The following is a 22,867-nucleotide window of genomic DNA, read 5'->3' as shown; positions in this document are numbered from 1 at the left end:
TGTGGGGGAAAAAAAAAAGGACGTCAATTTTGTTTGGGTGCAACGCATGACTGCACAATTGTCATTTAAAGCGACGTAGTGCCGTATCGCAAAAAGTGGTTATTTTGCCCTTTTTTTTTGGCTCAATGTTTAAGAGTGTCTCATCAAAATACAAACAGCTAAGCTTTACAAAAAAAAAATACTGAAGAACTTTATGTTCATTTTACAATAAAAAAAAATTCTGCATTGAAGTAAATGGCGCTTGTAGTGGAATGTGTACTCGTTATAAACTAGCAAAAATACTTTTTCTATGTATATTGTAACAGCCTGTAGATTTTGCATACTAGTAATATGTAGAAGAATACAACATATGCAGCATGCGATGTTTAGGCACAGACAGCAAGGCCGACAACAGTTACTATGCTATAAACTTGACGAGCATCTCTTAACTTTACTGAGGAATGTGTGACTCTAGTACTGCTTTAAAGAACCTTTAACTTTGGGACAATTACAAGTGCATTGGGACACAGCATTGTGTCATGCAATTTGCCTGCCCATCCCTGCCCCTGTATTTTGTTTTATCATCTAGTTTTCCTTTCATAGGGAAGGAGCGGCACAAGCTGCTTTAAAAATAAAGAGAGCGCTCAATCAAAAAAGACTCTCTTAAGGCAGGCTTCTCTTGTTAATATGCACAGACATAAAAAGGAAGGCTCTTTCTTCCTATACAGCTACAGTGTGTGCAAATTGCAGGGGGGCTTATTGGCATAAATCTCTGTAGCAACTTCTGAGGGTAAACTGGATTTACATTACTTTCTGACAAGAATTAAATGGGGGCCTTGTGGATATATGAAGAGATTTTTAGACGGCAACAGATGGGCCTGAATGTGTTCCCTAGGCACACTATCAGTGACATCTGTGTCCTCTGAATTCTGGTGGTCCCAGCCAATTAAAACAGTAAAAAAGAATAAGCAAGCAGGCTCCTGAACAGCCAGAAACGCTGGTATTTAGTTATAGGGCTGCCTGTAACCTTAAGCTGAGAACTTGTTAGAATAATAATGGCACGTTTATGGGTTTGGTTAATATCATTATTTTTAGCTTTACTGATTCTGGTAGGGAGTATATAAGAATAACTCAATGACTGGCACTAGTATACTCATAAAATCCTTGTATAGGGAGATTTCTTTAGCCATCTGCATGAACATATATACAGGCAGTCCCCGGGTTATAAATAAGATAGGGTCTGTAGGTTGGTTCTTAAGCTGAATTTGTTTGCAAGTCAGAACAGGTAAATGTTTTAAGTGTAGCTTCAGCAAAAACAATAGTTTTTAAGTTTTTAGATAGCATACGGAAGGGTTAACACCCATGTAATGTTTGTTTTTCTGTCTGTTCCCCTGTTCACAGTGGTGTCGCTTGGGGGGGGGCGGAGGGGTGCGGGCTGCACCTGGGTGACACCCACCAGAGGGGTGACACCTGTGGGCAGCGGTATCGCAAGGTCCGCACACTCCACTGATCTGTGTCTCTCCGGTGTTGTGTTTCCCCTGGCTCTTGGCTCAGATCGGAACCCCGCCCCTCCAGCCCTCTGTACGGCAGCTCCTCCCACTCTCCCTCGGAATGTTATTAACCAGCTGTCTCCCTCAGCAGAGCGGACCAAAGCTGCCTCCTCCCTCCTCTCTGTTTACATGTACACAGGAGGAGGGAGTCCAAGGAGGGACATGCCGCTGTGCCTATCCCGCACTGTTCTGAGGTCTGAACAGTGTATTGTCTTTGTAGATGGACATATGCTGGGGGTGCTATGGGAGGAGAGGGGAGAACTACTAGCACAAGTGGAGAGGGGGGTCTGCACTGAGGGAGGCCTATGCTGATGGAGGGAGGTCTGCACTGAGGGGGCTCTATGCTGATGGAGGGAGGTCTGCACTGAGGGGGCTCTATGCTGATGGAGGGGGGTCTGCACTGAGGGGGCTCTATGCTGATGGAGGGGGGTCTGCACTGAGGGGGCTCAATGCTGATGGAGGGGGGTCTGCACTGAGGGGGCTCTATGCTGATGGAGGGGGGTCTGCACAGAGGGGGCTCTATGCTGATGGAGGGGGGTCTGCACTGAGGGGGCTCTATGCTGATGGAGGGGGGTCTGCACTGAGGGGGCTCTATGCTGATGGAGGGGGGTCTGCACTGAGGGGGCTCTATGCTGATGGAGCAGGGTCTGCACAGAGGGGGCTCTATGCTGATGGAGGGGGGTCTGCACTGAGGGGGCTCTATGCTAATGGAGGGGGGTCTGCACTGAGGGGGCTCTATGCTGATGGAGAGGGGGTCTATGCTGATAGAGGGGATGTATATGCTGAGGGAGGGGGTCTGCACTTGGGGGATCTATACTGATGGAGGGGGTGTCTATACTGAGGGGAGATCTATACTGAGGAAGAGGGAGGTCTGTACTGAGGGGGAGCTCTATACTGATGGAGGGGGGTTTGTACTGAGGGAGAGGGGTCTGTACTTAATTGGGGGGTTTATACTGAGGAAAGGGGGTCTGTACTGAGTGAGGGGGTCTGTACTGCGGGAGAGGGGGTCTGTACTTAGTGGAGGGGGGGTTGTACTGATGGGGGACTATAGTTGGTGGAGGGGGGGTGACACCAAACTTTTTCCGCACCGGGTGACACCAGCCCTAGTGACACCGCTGCCTGTTCAGAAGATGTCACCTCACTTTCTGTCCCTATGACATTTGTATTTTGAAAATTTTGGGTTGTTGTAGAAACAAGGCTTGGTGATACAGTTCCCGTGGAGACACCTTTTTCCCATGATAACTCTTACAAGTGTGAAATTCCTAGGAGTAGATTTCCTCTCACTTCCTGTTCTCTCCCTCTGTTTGTAAGTATGAGTCGTTTGTAAGTCCGATGTTTGTAACCCGGGGACCGCCTGTATGTATACACACATACACACATTTACCAGATTGCTATAAGCTGAGCTGGCCATATACAATAGGAATTGGCACAGACAAAGGTGACTGGGTCAACCAAATTATTGTTAAGCCTATGGAGCAATGTGGCAGAATTTATGCAGCATGCACTTCCGGTGCTGACTTATTAGTAAAAAAGAAAAATGTCCAATCACAACTTGCTGCCAATGAGGCTGGCTGATGGTGTGTACTGGTTGCCCAATCCATTAAAAAAAAAAAAAAAAAAAAAAATCCATTGACATACTTTCATCTAATGTCTATGGACACCTTTAGTCAAATGAAAATTGTTGTAATGTATAAACCGGAAAAAATGGAGTTCAATTTTCTAAGTTTCAGTTCTTTATTCCTGTGCACACAACCATGGCGAGGTGTAAATTACAATATTCAATAGCAGGCTCCTACCATTTGGTCTTTGCACAGGTAACTTAACTCTCTCAGTCAACATTAACTATTTTTGTCCTTATGCTGCTGGCATCAGTAATAGATAGAAAGGTATGTTACCGCATTTTAAATGTTTCTTCGGTTGCTTCCTGGTTTCTGGCTTAGACCAAAATGTTGTCATACATCCCAGGAATCCTCATGGGACCTTTTTTTCCTTTCAGTTGAAGGAGAGGAGGAGGGTTTTTTTCAGCTAAGCACTCCCTCCTGCCAGTATGCCTGAGCTAAAGGCAGATGGTTTCCAGGATGTAAATGCTACATGAATCATCTGCCCCCTACTCAAGATGACCAAAAATGCTTATTGGGGTGTTTTTCAAAGTGATTTCTCAAAAAAATAGAGCATAGAGACAGAGATGGATGAGTGAATTTGCTTTGAAAATTAAAGATGAAACAAATAGCGTTTTCAGTTTATGGTCCTCAGATACAGGTTAGTTCTGCATTAAATAAACTGGGTATGGCTTCTTTTTGAGTAAGAGCAAGAAAAGTCATTGGTCTATTCTGTACAAAGTGCAGTATATGCATATCACCGGTAACAGTAAAATGAAGTTATGTTTATGCTTAGGCTCTATGATCTGAAGATAGCTGTACTTACTTTAGTCCTCAAACGTATACCTTGCGTCATTGATAAAAGTTCTAAAATAAGAGAGCAACAGAAAAAACTGCAGTTACATAACTGTTGCATAAATTGCTCATGTTTTTAGGTCTGTATGTATTGTGTTATGCCCCGTACACACGGTCGGATTTTCCGACGGAAAATGTGTGATAGGACCTTGTTGTCAGAAATTCTGACCGTGTGTAGGCTCCATCACACATTTTCCATCGGATTTTCTGATACACAAAGTTTGAGAGCAGGCTATAAAATTTTCCGACAACAAGATCCGTTGTCGGAATTTCCGATCGTGTGTACACAAATCCGACGCACAATGTGCCACACATGCTCAAAATAAATAAAGAGATGAAAGCTATTGGCTACTGCCCCGTTTATAGTCCCGACGTACGTGTTTTACGTCACCGCGTTCAGAACGATCGGATTTTCCGACAACTTTTTGTGACCGTGTGTATGCAAGACAAGTTTGAGCCAACATCCGTCGGAAAAAATCCTAGGATTTTGTTGTCGGAATGTCCGATCAATGTCCGACCGTGTGTACGGGGCATTAGAGAGGCTGGGGTTGAGGGATTTGTGTTGGATATGTCTTTTAGCTGGCCAATCTAGAATCTAAACTATTTTCTTGCCCCTCAAATCCAATTACCATATTTATCGGTGTATAACATGCAGAGGCGTATAACACGCACCCCAATTTTAGGAGGGAAGTTTAAGAAAAAAAACCTTACATTTTGAATAAAGAACTTTGAAGCAAAATTAGGGTCACAGCTCATCAATGCACCCTGCTCAGTGCCCATCTGCAGCCTCTAAATTGCTCATCAATGCACCCTGCTCAGTGCCCATCTGCAGCCTCTAAATTGCCCATCAATGCACCCTGCTCAGTGCCCATCTGCAGCCTCTAAATTGCCCATCAATGCACACTGCTCAGTGCCCATCTGCAGCCTCTAAATTGTCCATCAATGCACCCTGCTCAGTGCCCATCTGCAGCCTCTAAATTGTCCATCAATGCACCCTGCTCAGTGCCCATCTGCAGCCTCTAAATTGCCCATCAATGCACCCTGCTCAGTGCCCATCTGCAGCCTCTAAATTGTCCATCAATACACCCTGCTCAGGGCCCATCTGCAGCCATTAAAATGACCAACAATGCAGCCTGTTTAGTGCCCATCTGTAGCCTAAAAAAATTGACCAACAATGCAGCCTGTTCAGTGCACATCTGCAGCCTCACCTTTCCCATCACTGCAGCCTCGCCAGTGTTGGATTATCCCTGCCGTCTCCAAGGGAAGAGGAGGAGTGAGCGTAGCTGAATTACAGCAAGCCGCAAACTCCTGTGTACCCGACGCTCTGTCACTCACAGCCACGCCTCCCAGTCCTGCTCATATGATGGACAGAACAGTGGCCCAATGGGGGGCCAGGAGGCGTGTCTGTGAGTGACGGAGCGCCGGGCACACAGGAGATCACGGCTCTAATTCAGTTGCGCTCGCTCCTCTTCCCTCAGAGACAGCAGGGATCAGGGTATAACATGCACACACGATTTTCCCCTGATTTTAAAGGGAAAAAAGTGTGTGTTATACGCCGATAAATACAGTATATTATCAATGATAGGGCTCTTTACTGAACCTTATTTTATCGTACATCCATTACTCAGGGCATGTGTTTGATGGCCTGCTAGATTGTTTTTGCTCATTTATTTCTGATTCCAAAATTTTAAAATTACTGGATCACTTTGAGCATGACAGGTCTCTCAACGTCCTAATCTGTTACTGTTAGTTTCCCATATACGGTGACATTTTCACCCGCTAACACTGAAATTGTTTGACCATATTACAGTCACCCTCCATTTATTATCATCATCTTTTCAATGTAAAAATTGTTAGAAAGACAAAGTAACACATTATACAATATACCCTGGTGAAAAAAAAGCTAATTACATTGGTCTATGACATATTTGTTGATTTTATTATGTGTGCCTTATTGTTTTATTATTGTATTAACCTGTGAACATTGAGTTGATAGAGCACTGTCAAAATAAGTATGTTATATATGCATGTACTTGTCTGCATTACTCTCTTGTTCTTGTTAGAACTTAAATAAAAAACACAGAACAAGTTTTTTTTTTTTCTGAATATTGATTAGCCACATTTATAAATCTCAGAAATCAACTACCTCAAAACACATTAATAATTGTGTTGCTGTTGGGTTTAATATTATAACTCGATTTTTCATATTTTTATAGCATCAACATAAATATCAATGTAAAGTAATATCACGCATAGTTTTACAGAGCAAAACAAACCATTTGCATCTTTCCCTGATCCAAATCAGTTTGCAATCTAGTTTGAATCTATTTAATCTACTAGTATGTTTTTTGGAGGAGGAAAACCAAGTACTTGGAACAAACCCAGGCAAACAATGGCAGGGGGGGGTGTACAAACTTAATCCAGACAGTACTGATAATGAAAATTGTACCCAAAGCCCTGAATCCCTGGACACAAGCAAATTAAATGTATGCTGGCAAAATGTGTGAAAGATCAGCACAAGTTTTTCGCTTGCATTGCTCTCATGTTCTGTATATTGCCGCTTAGCTAGCTGTTCATGCTGATAATGGAGTTCCTTAAAAATGTGTTTTTTTTAACTATATACTGGTTGACACTAACTATGCATTACAAATGTTGCAAATGTACCTCAAAACATCGATATAATTGTATTGGAAGATTTTTTTACATTCCTACTAGATCAGCTTTAATCATACTGGAAGCCTTCCTACCTACAGTATGTACTACTAGCATACTATGGGCATCTTCCATTTACAATAACAGAAGGGTTACTAGATTACTTTATAGAATAGCATGTATTGGGACAGCCTTGTCTTGCGAAAAAAAAAAAAAAAATTGCCTATGAACCGTCATGTGACCCGAATTGAACTGTGTAAAATGATTTCATTTGATACTTTTTTGACTGTTTGAGCATACTAAGATGTCTATATCAAGCACTTGCGTTAATAATAATAATACAGCAGCATATTTTTTTTATTATATGATTATATAATATAATAATATATGAATGCAATTATAGTCGTTTTGCTGATCATTTACAGTATTTCACAAAAGTGAGTATACCCCTCACATTTTTGTAAATATTTTATTATATCTTTTCATGTGACAACACTGAAGAAATGACACTTTGCTACAATGTAAAGTAGTGAGTGTACAGCTTGTATAACATTGTAAATTTGCTGTCCCCTCAAAATAACTCAACACACAGCCATTATTGTCTAAACCGCTGGCAACAAAAGTGAGTACACCCCTAAGTGAAAATGTCCAAATTGGGCCCAAAGTGTCAATATTTTGTGTGGCCACCATTATTTTCCAGCACTGCCTTAACCCTCTTGGGCATGGAGTTCACCAGAGCTTCACAGGTTGCCACTGGAGTCCTCTTCTACTCCTCCATGAAGACATCACGGAGCTGATGGATGTTAGAGACCTTGCGCTCCTCCACCTTCTGTCTGAGGATGCCCCACAGATGCTTAATAGGAGACATGCTTGGCCAGACCATCACCTTTACCCTCGGCTTCTTTAGCAAGGCAGTGGTTGTCTTGGAGGTGTGTTTGGGTTTGTTATAATGTTGAAATACTGCCCTGCGGCCCAGTCTCCGAAGGGAGGGGATCATGCTCTGATGCAGTATGTCGCAGTACATGTTGGCATTCATGGCTCCCTCAAGGAACTGTAGCTCCCCAGTGTCGGCAGCATTCGTGCAGCCCCAGACCATGACACTCCCACCACCATGCTTGACTGTAGGCAAGAAACACTTGTCTTTGTACTCCTCACCTGGTTGCTGCCACACACGCTTGAACCATCTGAACCAAATAAGTTTATCTTGGTCTCATCAGACCACAGGACATGGTTCCAGTAATTCATGTCCTTAGTCTGCTTGCCTTCAGCAAACTGTTTGCAAGCTTTCTTGTGCATTATCTTTAGAAAAGGCTTCCTTCTGGGATGACAGCCATGCAGACAATTTTGATACAGTGTGCGGCGTATGGTCTGAGCACTGACAGGTTGACCCCCACCCCCACCCCTTCAACCTCTGCAACAATACTGGCAGCACTCATATGTCTATTTCCCAAAGACAACCTCTTGATATGACACTGACCACGTGCACTCAACTTCTTTGGTCGACCATGGCAAGGCCTGTTCTGAGTAAAACCTGTCATGTTAAACCACTGTATGGTTCTGGCCACCGTGCTGCAGCTCAGTTTCAGGGTCTTGGCAATCTTCTTATAGCCTAGGCCATCTTTATGCAGAGTAACAATTCTTTTTTTTAGATCCTCAGAGAGTTCTTTGCGCATGAGGTGCCATGTTGAACTTTCAGTGACCATTATGAGAGAGTGAGAGTGATAACACCAAATTTAACACACCTGCTCCCCATTCACACCTGAGACCTTGTAACACTAACAAGTCACATGACACCGGGGAGGGAAAATGGCTAATTGGACATTTTCACATAGGGGTGTACTCACTTTTGTTGCCAGCGGTTTGGACATTAATGGCTGTGTGTTGAGTTATTTTGAGGGGGCAGTAAATTTACACTGTTATACAAGCTGTACACTCACTACTTTACATTGTAGCAAAGTTTCATTTCTTCAGTGTTGTCACATGAAAAGATATAATAAAATATTTACAAAGATGTAATGGTGTACTCACTTTTGTGAGATACTGTATATACACAGATAACATGGGTAACCATCACAGTGGAGTTCATCTGCTTAGGTGCAGTATTCCAGTTTGTTTGTCAGCATGGTTTTAGTTAAGGGAAGAAACACAGTAGGGGACAGCCTGGCAAACACAGGGAGAAACAACTTTATGCAGACAGAAATGGAACATTCATCCAGGGCTTCAGTGCCGTAAAACAAAAATACCAAATACTTTGCAATGCTCTACTGCTTACGAATTTAATAATGGCAGGCAAACCTGAAATTTGCTAAGCCCCTCATCTTAATGTATGTAAAAATGATTGATCCATTTTAGATCTATAGTGATCAGATTTCTTAATACTAACCACTGTAATTAATCTGTGGTATAAATTATATAGTCACATAGGGGTTGATTTACTAAAGCCAAATCCACTCTGCACTGCAAGTGCATTTGAAAGTGCACTTATGCAGCGTACACACGAGCGGACTTTACGGCAGACTTGGTCCGGCGTACTGGATTTCGTCGGACAAATTGATCGTGTGTGGGCTCCAGTGGACTTTGTTTGCTCAAAAGTTGGACGGACTTAGATTTGAAACATGTTTTAAATCTATCCGTCGAACTCGAGTCCGGTCAAAAAGTCCACTCGTCTGTATGCTAGTTCGACGGACAAAAAGCCACGCTAGGGCAGCTATTGGCTACTGGCTATGAAATTCCTTATTTAAGTCCGGTCGTACGTCCTCACGTACGAATTTGACGGACTTTGGTGGATTGTGTGTAGGCAAGTCCGTTCATTCGGAAAGTCCGTCATAAAGTCCGCGAAAAGTCTGCCGGGCAAAGTCTGCCGTAAAGTCCGCTCGTGTGTACGCGGCATTAGAAGTGCAGTCGCTGTAAATCTGAGTGGAAGATCTGAAATGAGGGGAAGTTCTGCTGATTTTATCATCCAATCATGTACAAGCAAAAATGCTGTTTTTTATTTTCCTTGCATGTCCCCCTTAGATCTACAATGATTGCACTTCCAAGTGCACTTGTAGTGCAAAGTGGATTTGACTTTAGTAAATAACCCCCAAAGGTTAAAAAAACACACAAGCCCATCTAGTTCAACCAATAGAAAAAAAAAAAATAGAAAATATGCACATATCCATATGTACAAACCTATACCCACATTTGATCCAGAGGAAGGCAAAAAACCCTATAAAGCATGTAAAGTTACTAAAAATGTGCCACCTGCCATTTGTAAAAGAGTGAATTAAGTCAGTTTCTATCACAATCTGGTCTATGTGAGCCAAGCTAATTAATACTATTAATATAAACCACTTTTGAACACTGGTTTATACATGTGGCAAACCATTCTCCAAAAGTTTGGGTATGAACAGATACAAGCCCAAAGCAATTCCTAAGGCTAGGGGCTTCTGCGACCTATGCCACCCCAAGTCTTGGTTGAAATCTATTGTTGAAGAAATTGGTCAATTTATTTGTCTAATATGACATTCCTCTCATTAGACATGCCTGCCAGTCTCCTTGGGAGCATTTCAGCTGTATTTCAGACATTAGTCATTCATTACTTACAATGCCAAAAATCAGTGCACCTGTTGTTTTCCCCATGCGGTAACAATAAAAACGTATTATAATACGTTTCTTTTTTCCTGAAAAATGCATCTCCTACCAATAAACAGAATAGGTCGATCCCCAAAATTTAAACCATATTAAAACCAAATTTGGCAATAACTAACTTACTGGCTTTAGTAAAACACATATCTTTAACATCAAAGATGCCTTTGAAGTGACTAAAGCCTTAATCCATAAACTGCACAGGCACTTCCTCTCTAGCCACAGTAGTCTCTTGTCAAATGAAATGGAAGTTAAGGAAATTATCTCTATCTGTTAAAGTCCAAAAGAACCTATCGACTAATGACAGACTTGTCACAAATGACAATTGAGCCAAATTGTTAGGCGGGCGAGGCCTAACGATTTAAGAAATAATCTAGCGGGCTGCACTAATCTGGTCATCCACCTCTACACTCAATACGAGTCAGATGGCGGCCTGAAAACAGCTAGGTCTTTGTCAATGTTAAAAGAGCCTAGAAGGGCTTGTCTTTCATGAATATGTATTGGCAGCTCTGGGCCTTTGCAGACAGAGCCTTGTGAAGGATGGTATACAAACACAGACACTGCTTAAGCTGACTGACCCAAGCCTATGCCAAAATTTGGGAAAATAATGAGAACCCACGCTTCTAGGAGAATCCTTCTCAGCTTGGGGATTTGTCTTGGTGTCTTTATTTACCAACTTTTATTACCAGCTCCTAAGAAATCTTTATGAGGCGACAGGAAAGAAAAGACACGTGACCTGACCAGGGCCTGTAAAACTTTCTGACAACATAGCGTTTTCAAGGCAAAAACATTTGCCTAGGGATTTCTTTTTTAATTACTGGCACCCTATTTTACATTTTAGCGAATTTGTAGTTCTCAGGACTTTCAGACTATTACTGACCATTTTTCAAGCTACTTACTCAATAAAAAGGATCTGGAGGATACAAATATTTATTTTTGCAAATGAGCCAGGTGTGCTTTATTCTTGTTTTACTGTTTGTCTGCACAAAGTCTTTGCCACCTGGCCTTGACTATAATGGGGGTGCTGGTGAAAATAAAAATGTTGGCTTAAAGTTGAACTCTAGGCAACCCGCTAAATAAACATTCATGAATGAATGAATGAAATGGTAACACATATGTAGTAGAATCGGAAGGCGCATTGATAGCTGGGATCTGTAGTTGGAGGAGAGTGGTGACAGCAATATATTTGCACTGCTCATACCCACAAATTGTAAGTGAAGGGAAAAGAACCCGTTGGGGGCGCATGGAGGGAACATTTATGAGACCAAATACGATATGTGAAAGTAAGTTGTAGATTCCAATAAACAACTGTGGTGTAGTTCTGTATGCAGGATTAAGAGGTTAGTGAAGATTAGGCTTTTGGTGACACTTTAACTGTACCGCTTGCAGACCGCCTAACGTACATTTGAAGCGGCCTTAGTAAAAGCAGCACCTATCACACACATTACACATAGTTAGTCACACATTTAACACTTTGATCGCATTAGATTTTAACCCCTTCCTACCCAGTTTCATTAGTACAGTGACAGAGCATATTATTAGCACTGATCACTGTATTAATGTCACTGGTGATGTCAGTGGCGGTTAGTCAGTTCCCTACAAAAAAATAGGAAGGCGCACTGACCTTGTGCATTACCAAAGATAAAATTTATACATAAAATATAACAAGAAACATACTCACAAACGAGCTTTAAAACAAGGCTTATCAATACTCCGGCAATTGCGAGCAGTATCTCTAAGCGCCTACAACCTGGACCAGATATTTGGAGGAACCAGATGGCATCGCAAGTTAGTCAGTTCCCCCCAGTGTCAGATTTCCCACTGCATTATCGCAATCCCGTTATAAGTCGATGATCACCGTCATAAGTAGTATTAAAAAAAAATAAAAAATAAAAATTCCAGTATATAGCCTATAGTTTGTAGACGCTATAACTGTCAGACAAAATCAATCAATATACACTTATTGGGATTTTTTGTTTTGTTTTACTAAAGACATGTAGAATACATTTTGGCCAAAATTTATGAAGATTTTAATTTATTTGTTATTTTTTTATTGGATATGTTTTATATCAGGAAGTAAAAGATATTGTTTTTTTTTCCAAAATTGTCAGTTTTTTGTTTGTATCGCAAAAAAATAAAAAACCATCAAATATCACCAAAAGAAAGCTCTATCTAGGCTGTGATTGGATCATGAAAAGAGAAGCTGCAAACATATGAACTCATCTCTTCATAACCCTGCTCTCTCCTCCTATGAGAGTGCTTCTTATACTGCGTACACACGACCGGACTTTACGGCAGACTTTGTCCAGCGGACTTTTCGACGGACTTTACAACGGACTTTCCAAATGAACGGACTTGCCTACACACGATCAACCAAAGTCCGACGGATACATACGTGATGACGTACGACCGGACTAAAACAAGGAAGTTCATAGCCAGTAGCCAATAGCTGCCCTAGCGTCAGTTTTTGTCCGTCGGACTAGCATACAGACGAGCAGACTTTTCGACCGGACTCGAGTCCGTCGGACAGATTTGAAACATGTTTCAAATCTAAGTCCAAAAGAGAACAACTCTCTCCTGCGCTCAAGTGTCTAGATTATCAGTGTGCGATAAGGCCAATAGGCTTCAATGGTATCTGCCGTCTTGCAGCCCTCTTCAGAATGTTGGGCATTCAAAAGCTACAAAAAGAAACAAAAAGAGGGGGGGCGCACCGACCTAGCGCATTACCACTGATAGCATTTATTAAAACTATAAAATAGCAAGTATATACTCACAAACGAGCTTAGAATACAAGCATGGACATAGACTGCAGGTGTGCAGTAACAGACATCAGGATACAAATGGGACCGGACATCAGGTGGATACGGCGATGGCTAACGCGTTTCGGGGGCGAGCCCCTTTCCTCAGAGCCTAAGCGGGTGCTCTTAAATTGACTCGCAGTTGCAATTGCCAGCACCCAGCTATTGAAAAAAAATAAAGAAAAAAACACGTGGGGTCTCCCCCAGTCCATACCAGACCCTTATCTGAGCATGCAGCCTGGCAGGTCAGGAAAGGGGGGGGGGCGAGTGTTGTGGGGGTCTGCGGGCAGGGGGCCTATTGGAATCTGGAAGACCCCTTTAACTAAGTACCCGTACTCATTCATCAAAAGAGTGTCACAAAATAATAAAAACACAAACACAGTTTTTGACAATTCCTGTATTGAAAAGATAAAAAAACAGTGTCCCCGATGGACAGGTGCATAGTGGGTCTGGTATGAATTTTGGGGGGGAGCCTGCACAGTTTTTTTTTTAAATTTTGACATGGGTTTCCCCTTAAAATCCATACCAGACCTGAAGGGGACCCCATGCCGTTTTTTTACAGTTTTTTTTAATGGGAAATGTGTTTTTTCTATTCAACTGTCAGCGGGGAAGCCCATTGACAGCTGATGACTCATCGGTTGTTAAGGACGCAATGGCCGGCTTCCTGGCCCGCTCCTTAATGACCAGCTTTTACTACGCCCTGATTGGGCAAAGCTTTGCCCAATCAGGGCGCAGAATGCACTGTGCATTCACCTGACGAAAACCCTGCAAATTCGGGTGTTCCACGGGGCTAACAGTGTTCTGTTTGAAATCATGCTTGGGCTGAACCGTTCACTCAACCTTAATGACAATTTCTGTATTGCTAGTTCTTGGTTCTGTCTGTGCCGAACTAAAGTGGGAGGCTCCATTTTTTTCTCAAGGGTTTGATTTGACTAGTTCGGGGTTGGTAAAGAACACGCGATTGTGCCCCTTAAGTTATAAGGCCTGGTTCATACTTTGGTGGCTCTGTGAGCCACGTTTTGCATGGGCGCAGCAGGACATTCATTTGAATGGGCTGCCATGTCTCCTAAAAATGCAGGAAAAAGGTCCTTGCTCCATTTTTTAAATCACAGCCGCACGGAAAAAGTGCAGTGCAGTTCCAAGTGCGGGAAGCGGCTGCTGCGATTTCCAGCGTGTGCAGGGCCATTAGGATTAATAATCTCCTGAGTTTTCTGTGCAGGTGGTTGCAGCTGTGGGAATGGGTGTGGACCCACAATAGGACCCCCCGCACCTGTATGAACCAGACCTAAAGCCGATGGACAGGGGTGTTCATATTCCGCAACTGTGATGCTTTGCTTCGTGGTCACGATAATAATGATCGCTTTTGGCAGGCAGTACCGCTACTGAACTCAATCCATTCAATGCGCACATTTGCAGCATGTCATTTACAGGTTTAAAAATAGATGGTGAGGAACATATCAACTCCCCACCACCCGTTAGACGCCTCCAGACATGGATTGCTTTTCAGAGGCATGACAATTTTGCCACACGTCTACAATTCGCTTTAGAGTTATAACTCTGCTTACTTGATAAAATCCCTAAAATGTGCCTGAACTCTGAAGCTCTTAAGCACACATCCTCAGTGCTTGAAAGGTGACTCTGTTTCTGCTGCAAACTAGAGAGTGCACTTTTGTGTTAGTTGGCCGTTATACTGTATGTTATCAGGGTTCGGTTTAAATTTAGGGCCCGTTCACACCAAATGAATGGGCTGAAAATCAGACTGCACTGAATCACGCATGAATCGCACAGGAACACTGGCCGTATTCCTGTGCGATTCAGGCTGGGTTAACATATGAACACACACCGGCTCAGCACAGGAGTCCAGGTGCATCCTTGTTCACCGTTTCAGAGTTCAGCCATACAGTTGTATGGCTCAACTCGCATTGGATTCGCAGGAAAATAGTGCAGGGACTTTTTTTTCCCCGCACTAGAATCGGATCGCATGGGTGTTCACAGTTTGCACTGTGAACCGATCTGCGGGTGTCATTAACATTGTATTGACACCCGTAGTGGTTTGCAGAGGGCAGTGTGAACTACCCGCGGGAGAGATGCGATGTGGGAACCGGCGCAGGAATTGCGCCGGTTCCCGCATGGCATATATGTGAACCTAGGCTCAGGTCTGATTTCAGCCCAAATTTTTGGCTGAAATGGACCAAAAGACGCACAGGACTCCTGTGCAGGATACACAAACACCTGTGTATCCTGTGTGGGCAAAGCTCTTTGCACGGGTGTACGGATAAGTATTTCCCTATGAATGAGCCCTAACCTTCACTTCCTGTCACCACATCAAAAACTGAGGAGAAATCTCTCAAATGGAGCCCCAGATAGCAGTACACCCTGACAAGTGTTTTAATCCCACCCCACGGCATCCAAAACTAGAAAAAAAGTGGATATAGATACACTTTATTAATCGATTTGACACATTTATTTCTAGGTTGAGGGCTTGCAGGAGAAAACATTTTTACAAGTGTTCCATTATTCCCAAAATATAACATTCTGAATGTGTCAGTCATTTTCACTGATCCACATGAATGGAGTAGACATGGGCATGTTTGTGCATGGAAACGCTCTACAAAGATTTCAAGCCAATAAGGAATCAATTTGTTATACTTTACATGTAAAGACACTGTGAACTGTAGGAAAAATTGTATAGAAAATCTGCATACCATACACTACAGTGTTTTGTCAAAAGTATTGTGACACCTGTCTTTACACACACTTGGACTTTAATGGCTGTCCAGTCTTAGTTGGTAGGGTTCAATATTGAGTTGGCCCACCCTTTGCAGCTATAACAGCTTCAACTCTTCTGGTAAGGCTGTCCACAAGGTTTAGAAGCGTGTCTCTGGGAATGTTTGACCATTCTTCCAGAAGTGCATTTGTGAAGTAAGGTACTGATGTTGGACGAGAAGACCTGGCTTGCAGTCTCCTCTCTAATTCATCCCAAAGGTGTTCTATCGGGTTGAGGTCAGGACTCTGTGCAGGCCAGTCAAGTTCCTCCACCCCAAACCCACTCATCCATGTCTTTATGGACCTTGCTTTGTGCACTGGTACGCAGTTAAGTTGGAACAGGAAGGGGCCATCCCCAAACCGTTCCCACAAAGTTGGGAGTATGAAATTGTTCAAAATGTCTTGGTATGTTGATGCCTTAAGAGTTCCCTTCACTGGAACTAAGGGGCCAAGTCCAACCCCTGAAAAACAACCCCACACCATAATACCCCCTCCACCAAATGATTTGGACCAGTGCACAAAGCAAGGTCCATAAAGACAGTTTGGGGTGGAGGAACTTGACTGGCCTGCACAAGTCCTGACCTCAACCCAATAGAACACCTTTGGGATGAATTAGAGCAGAGACTGTGAGCCAGGCCTTTTCATCCAACATCAGTGCCTGACCTCACAAATGCACTTCTGGAAGAATGGTCAAACATTCCCATAGACACACTCCTACACCTTGTGGACAGCCTTCCCAGAAGAGTTGAAGTTGTTATAGCTGCAAAGGGTGGGCCAACTCAGAATTGAACCCTACGAACTAAGACTGGGAAAGTTCATGAGTGTGTAAAGGCAGGCGTCCCAATACTTTTGACAATATAGTGTATTTAAATATCTCATACTCATATCAGATCCTCAAGCCCTTCTGTTGTGAAGTTTATCACAAACCTAACCAAACGTTGTAACCAAGAGGTTCCAAAATGCCACTGTTTATTAACTGTCCACACTGTGCACAACTGGGAGCTGAGTTTTATCATTTAACGTGGACATGCCCAATTATAGCAGATTATTGGAAACAGGTCGTAGAATTGCTGTCTAACCTACATACAGCTCCAGTTCCACTCACCCCTGAAGTATGTCTTTTAGGATTACTGAATGAGGAGCTTTGGCCTAGATATGCTAGGATTTTCCTAAAAAAAAAAAGCCTATTTTTGACACGAAAACAAATACCGCTTAAATGGATGCAAGCCTCTCCCCCTTCCCTTCTTCAATGGATAATTGCTGTTAATAAGATTCTCCCTTATGAAAAAGTAATATATGAACACAAGGCAACACGCAAATACTATAAGATATGGGAGGTGTGGTCTATCTCAACCCAAACTTTAAAGGATAAGTTCACCTTTGGTAACATGTTATATGTTCCACCCGTTTTTTAGGGTGGAATGTGTAACATGTTCCCACTGCTGCAGCTTCTCACCAATTCCCCCCTCATTGTGACAGCAGCCCAGGGATATTCTGCCGACGCCTGCTGTCACAGTTTGCCCACACAACTGCATCATTCATTTACAGAGATCTGTGAATGAAAGAACTAAAAAAAAATGTCAGCCTTTACGGCTGATGGCTTGTAGTTCTCAATTAACTACGAGGGTGCTGGTGAGCGCTTTAGGTAGTTGATCGAGTCTTTCTGTCTTTGTGAAATTGCCAGCCCGTACGAGGTATGAGCAGACAGCTAGTCTGCAGGAACCTGAGATTGCACCTGCTTTCCAGGCTCCTGAAAAAAAAATGCACATTTTTTTACCTGAAAAAAGATGTGCATTTATTATTATTTTTAGAATGATTAAATTATCCTTTAACTGCTAAATGGCTGACCTTGATTTATCTTAAATAGAAGTATCTGTGGGAGATGTGAATGTATTGAATTGCTTTCAGATGATTGCTATTGATTGTTGGATGCACACAGGAGACATTGGGGGTTATTTACTAAAGGCAAATCCACTTTGCACTTCAAGTGCAAACTACAAGTGCAAAATGCACTTGAAATTGCACTGAAAGTGAACTTGGAAGTGCAGTCGCTGTAGATCTCAGGGGTAGATCTGAAATGAGGGGAATCTCTGCTGATTTTATTATCCAATCATGTGCAAGCTAAAATGCTGTTTTTTTTTACTTTCCTTGCATGTCCCCCTCGGATCTACAGCGACTGCACTTCCAAGGAAAGTAAAAAACCCCAGCATTTTAGCTTGCACATGATTAGATAATAAAATCAGCAGAGCTTCCCCTCATTTCAGATCTACCCCTGAGATCTACAGCGACTGCACTTCCAAGTGCACTTTCAGTGCAAATTCAAGTGCACTTTGTACTTGTAGTGCAAAGTGGATTTGCCTTTCATAAATAACCCCCAAAGTTTGTTAAGGCTCCCTGTTTATTGACGTTCAGTCACACTGTTTTACAATGGGATATTGGCACTTTGTATACTTTTACAATGTGAATATTTGTACCTTGCCATTGAATTCTTTGGTAATAAAAAGTATTTTAAAAAAATTATCTAAGGCCCCTTTCACACTGGGGCGGGCGGTGCGTCGGCGGAAAAGCGCCGCTATTTTTAGCAGTGCTTTACTGTAGTTTTAGCGGTGGTATTCGGCCGCTAGCGGGGGGGTTAAAAACCCTTTCTTGGCCACCAGAGGCGGTATAGCCGCAGTGCCCCATTGATTTCAATGGGCAGGAGCGGTGGAGGAGCGGTATACACACCGCTCCTTCGCTGCTCCAAAGATGCTGCTAGCAGGACTTTTTTTACCGTCCTGCCAGCGCACCGCTCCAGTGTGAAAGTCCTAAGGGGTTTCACACAGGAGACACAGCAGCGGCTGTTTCAGGTCGGTTTGCAGGCGCTATTTTTAGCGCGACAGCGCCTGCAAAACGACACAGTGTGAAAGGGGTCTTAGGGTCATGCTCATAGATGATCAACTGGATCTTCACAAACTCACAATCATTGCTGAGTCTATACAGGACGGTCCCGATTTACCTTTGTGGTGGCTCAGAGCACACTTAACGCAGCATACAGAATGTGAACAAGTGCTGTGGTATATTTCAGAAGACACATATTGAACAGAGGTACAGCACTGTGTCAGGCAACATGGCTGCAAGTGGCACCTTATATCATATATGCATGACAGCCATTTTTCATTACAACACTGAATGGAGGCTATCAGACGTGATTATTATTATACAGGATTTAACAGTTTACACATCACTTTACAATTACAATACAGTTCAATACAAAAGGAATAGGAGGGCCCTGCTCATGGAGCTTACAATCTAAAGGGGGACATGCAATGTAACATGCACCAAGCTCCATTTTTTTAGGATGTAGATATATTTTTATCTTCAAGGTATCTCACTCAAGTATTTTGCTTGATTATTATTATAACATGGTTGGGCTATGTAGGGGTCCACTAGAGGAAAATAATATAGAGGACAAAAGCAATCATGAGAAGCACTCACTAGCAATCACAGAAATCTCGGTGTAACTGGACACCAATCATTTTTTTTTCAAGGAGGAAAAGGAAAGGAACCTCTCAATGCGTGTACACAGCATCCACATTATGTCATTAAGTCTGAAAATTTATTTTTATTTTATTTTATTTATTTCAGGTACTTATATAGCGCTGTCAATTTACGCAGCACTTTACATATACATTGTACATTCACATCAGTCCCTACCCTCAAGGAGCTTACAATCTAAGGTCCCTAACTCACATCTGAAAAAAGATCAGACACCTCTACAGTGTCAACCAGACAGAACGACATAAAAAAGTTAATTTTAGAAGAAAGCGGATCAAAACATTTTTTTTTTTTTGCAAATCTCTGATATTCCAGTAAGTTATTTTGGCTCCTGTCTAAGTTTACTCTAATATATGTGTACAAGTGTGTATGCATGTGAAAAAGAATGTAAGCTCCTTGAGGGATTTATAAATACCTATAATAATATTACTCTACAAGTGCTGCACAAGATAGAAAAATAAATGAAACACTGCCATCTTCAGGACAAAAAGGAGAATGCAAACTGCTTATCCTAAATCGTGTTCCTTTCTGAGAAAAAGGATAGGAATTGAATTTATTACTTTGGTTTGCTGCAAATCAGGGCTTTAGTTACCACACAACAATAGATCTAACTTTTGTTTTATTCCCGTTCTTTAAAAAGCTAAACATGATGATGCAAATTTCTACATTTAGGAACTTGAGTTCTTGTCAACAAACAGAATGCTAGTTATATTTGTGGAAAACACTGAATAAATCAGGCCAGCAAAAAAACTGAAATATTTTTAAATACATTTGCAATGTCATACTCATGATGAATAACACAGAGCAGCCAGTTCAGCCACGTTACCTTGGTTTATGTAAACACATTCATTACCAATGACAAGGACATTGATTTTCACTTACCTTACAGTTTGCACAGAGATGAACACATATCTGTCATATAATTTTTGTCCGTACATATGGAGCTGCAAAAAAATGTAAACAAACAGTAAATACATAAAATGATAGGTTAGAAGAACTGTGAACAATTAATGTGGACCTGAACTCAAGAAGGGAAAATAATGCTGTGTTTTAGGAAACATCTAGAACTGTTAATTGTGCAGAAGCAGTACCTTGAAAAAAATGTACATTTTGCCTGGACTACCTCTGGAGAAACAGCAGATTTCCTAGTGTGTGAGTGTTCCTGGGCATTCTTGTGTTTACAGCCTCATAGCTGTATATCTGCAGTGTGAAATCTAAGGCACTGCTGCCTCTGACTGCTAGTTGTGCTGAATTTGTTCCCTGTGAAATTTAGGGAAGTCACTGCTAAGCTCCCTGTTCTCTGTGCTGGAGGCTCAGGCATGAGGAAGTAAAACACTACCAAGATGGCCCCCTCCATCTTACATACTTTAAAGAACAATGCCAGTAATGAGGAAAGATCAGCTGCAGCAAGATTACGGGTAATGCTGGCGACCAGTCCTTTCAGCTCAGCACAGCTTTTGGAGTTAATTTCCTCATTAAAAGGAAACATATCATGTAGATGAATATAAAGGTTTTACCCAAGCTCAACCGCTATATTTTATAACCAGGAGCTGGAGTCCGGTGCGCTTGCCAACTCCCAAGGTTGCAGATATCAATAAGCAACTCAGAGTGCTCTTGCAAAGAAAATTCTTTATTGGCTACATCAGGCCCAGACTGGGACAAAAAACAGGCCCAGACATTTTAAACTGGGCAGCCCAATCCCTAGGGGGAAGTAGGGCGGAGATGTGGGGCGGGCATGCGCGGGGGTGGTTGGTGATCAGATATTCATCCCACGAGACGTCCCAATACAGCAAAGAGACATCCCCATATAGCAAAGAGACAACCCCATCAAGCAAAGAGGCAGCCCCAGACCAGCAAAGAGGCAGCCCCAGACCAGCAAAGAGGCAGCCCCAGACCAGCAAAGAGGCAGCCCCAGACCAGCAAATAGACAGCCCCAGACCAGCAAATAGACAGCCCCAGACCAGCAAATAGACAGCCCCAGACCAGCAAATAGACAGCCCCAGACCAGTAAAGATACAGCCCCAGACCAGTAAATAGACAGCCCCAGACCAGCAAATAGACAGCCCCAGACCAGTAAATAGACAGCCCCAGACCAGTAAAGATACAGCCCCAGACCAGTTAAGCGATAGCCCCAGACCAACAAAGAGACAGCCCCAGACCAGTAAAGAGACCTTCCCAGACCAGTAAATAGACAGCCCCAATCCAAGGTGTCTGTCCCCTGCAGGCGCTTCCTGCATTTCACAGGAGCCTTCTCTCCCGCCTTCTTCTGCACCTCGTAGGTTTGCTGGCACTGGCCCTGCTTTTGGAATGCCTGTATAGCGAGAGGTAAGCGGCGGCCTCGGTCTGTGTTAGCCCAGTCCAGACCGCGGTCGCCGCTTACCTCCCGCTGTGCGGCCAAGTCATTAAGAGACTGCTCTTCCTTGAACATGATGCCACCGGGCAAATGCCCGGTGTGCCCTATGGCCAGTCCAGGCCTGGGCTACATGTATAAAAGTATGATACAAAAGAGCATGCTATGAGGAAGGCTGCAAAAGCTGAAACGCGTTAGCATCTTTTGTATCATGCTTTTATACGTATATGTATATGTAGCCAATAAAGAATTTTCTTCGCAAGAGCACTTCGAGTTGCCGGCTTTAATCTTATTGATATGTGAAATATATAATTTGTGTAATATAAACACTGCTATGGCTAGCCTCCTAAAAATGCTTGCAGTTTATTGTATGTATTAAGTCATCATTTCTAAACTGCATACTTTATCCAGGTCTGAAACTCATAATGCATAGAAACCATAGGTCCAGTATACCAGCCAGGCAATTAACATTTGCAGGAAAAGATCAGCAAGGACAGACAGATTTTTATGGCAAGTTCTTTTTATATATCCAGAAAAAAATCATGGAAATGGCAAACCAACACAATATATCTTATACTCCCAAAAGTCTAAATGATATCGGAATCCTGGTAAAGAAAACAATCTGAGATATTTCAAGTGGTTGTAAAAGGTAAAAGTTATTTTTTACTTTATTGCATTCTCTGCATTAAGGTGAAAAACCCTTACAATAGCAGTTCCCCCCAGCCCCCCTCCCTAACACCTACCTGACTCAATCCAGCGTTGTGTCTGGCTTCAGTTTTTCTCTCCTCTCTCTGTGATCTCACAAGCTTAGCTGAGAGCAGTAGGAGCCATTGGCTCTGGCTGCTGTCAGTCAAATCCAGTGAGAAGGGAGCGGGGGGGGGAGGGGCTGAGCCACCCTGTCCGTGTCTACAGATGCACACAGCCTGGCTCGGGAGCAAGCCTGTACGAGTGCCCCCATAGCAAGCATCTTGTTATAGAGGTACTTGGAGAAAAGGAGGCAAGAGCTCTGGTGGGGGAACCCAAAACAGGAGGTTCTCGCTCTAGTGTGTAAAGCAGAGGATACAGGGCACAGGTTTGCTTATGAGAGAGTGGCGTAAGAAGACCCGCATTCCAGGCATTCATTCCTGAATGCATGGGGCCCCACCACTCGGGACAGTG

The 22,867-nt window shown here is 42.8% G+C and overlaps 1 protein-coding gene across 13 annotated transcripts in view; it reads right to left on the bottom strand.

Moving 5' to 3' along the window:
- Positions 1–22,867, bottom strand: part of ALPK1 (alpha kinase 1) — a 189,649-nt gene that overhangs the window by 114,365 nt on the left and 52,417 nt on the right. For 7 of the 13 annotated variants that reach the window (XM_073602571.1, XM_073602581.1, XM_073602622.1 and 4 more), the window contains one exon: positions 20,242–20,303. The gene's annotated coding sequence lies outside the window, so the exon portion shown is untranslated. Of the gene's footprint in view, positions 1–3,953; positions 3,995–20,241; positions 20,304–22,867 lie in introns of all 13 variants that reach the window. The other 6 variants (XM_073602555.1, XM_073602591.1, XM_073602601.1 and 3 more) reach the window with 1 other exon arrangement.

This window comes from Aquarana catesbeiana, linkage group LG01 (genome assembly GCF_042186555.1).
Source record: "Aquarana catesbeiana isolate 2022-GZ linkage group LG01, ASM4218655v1, whole genome shotgun sequence".
NCBI classification, from domain to species: Eukaryota; Metazoa; Chordata; class Amphibia; order Anura; family Ranidae; genus Aquarana; species Aquarana catesbeiana.
Note: the sequence above shows the minus strand (reverse complement) of the source record. Positions and strands in the feature narration are given on the sequence as shown.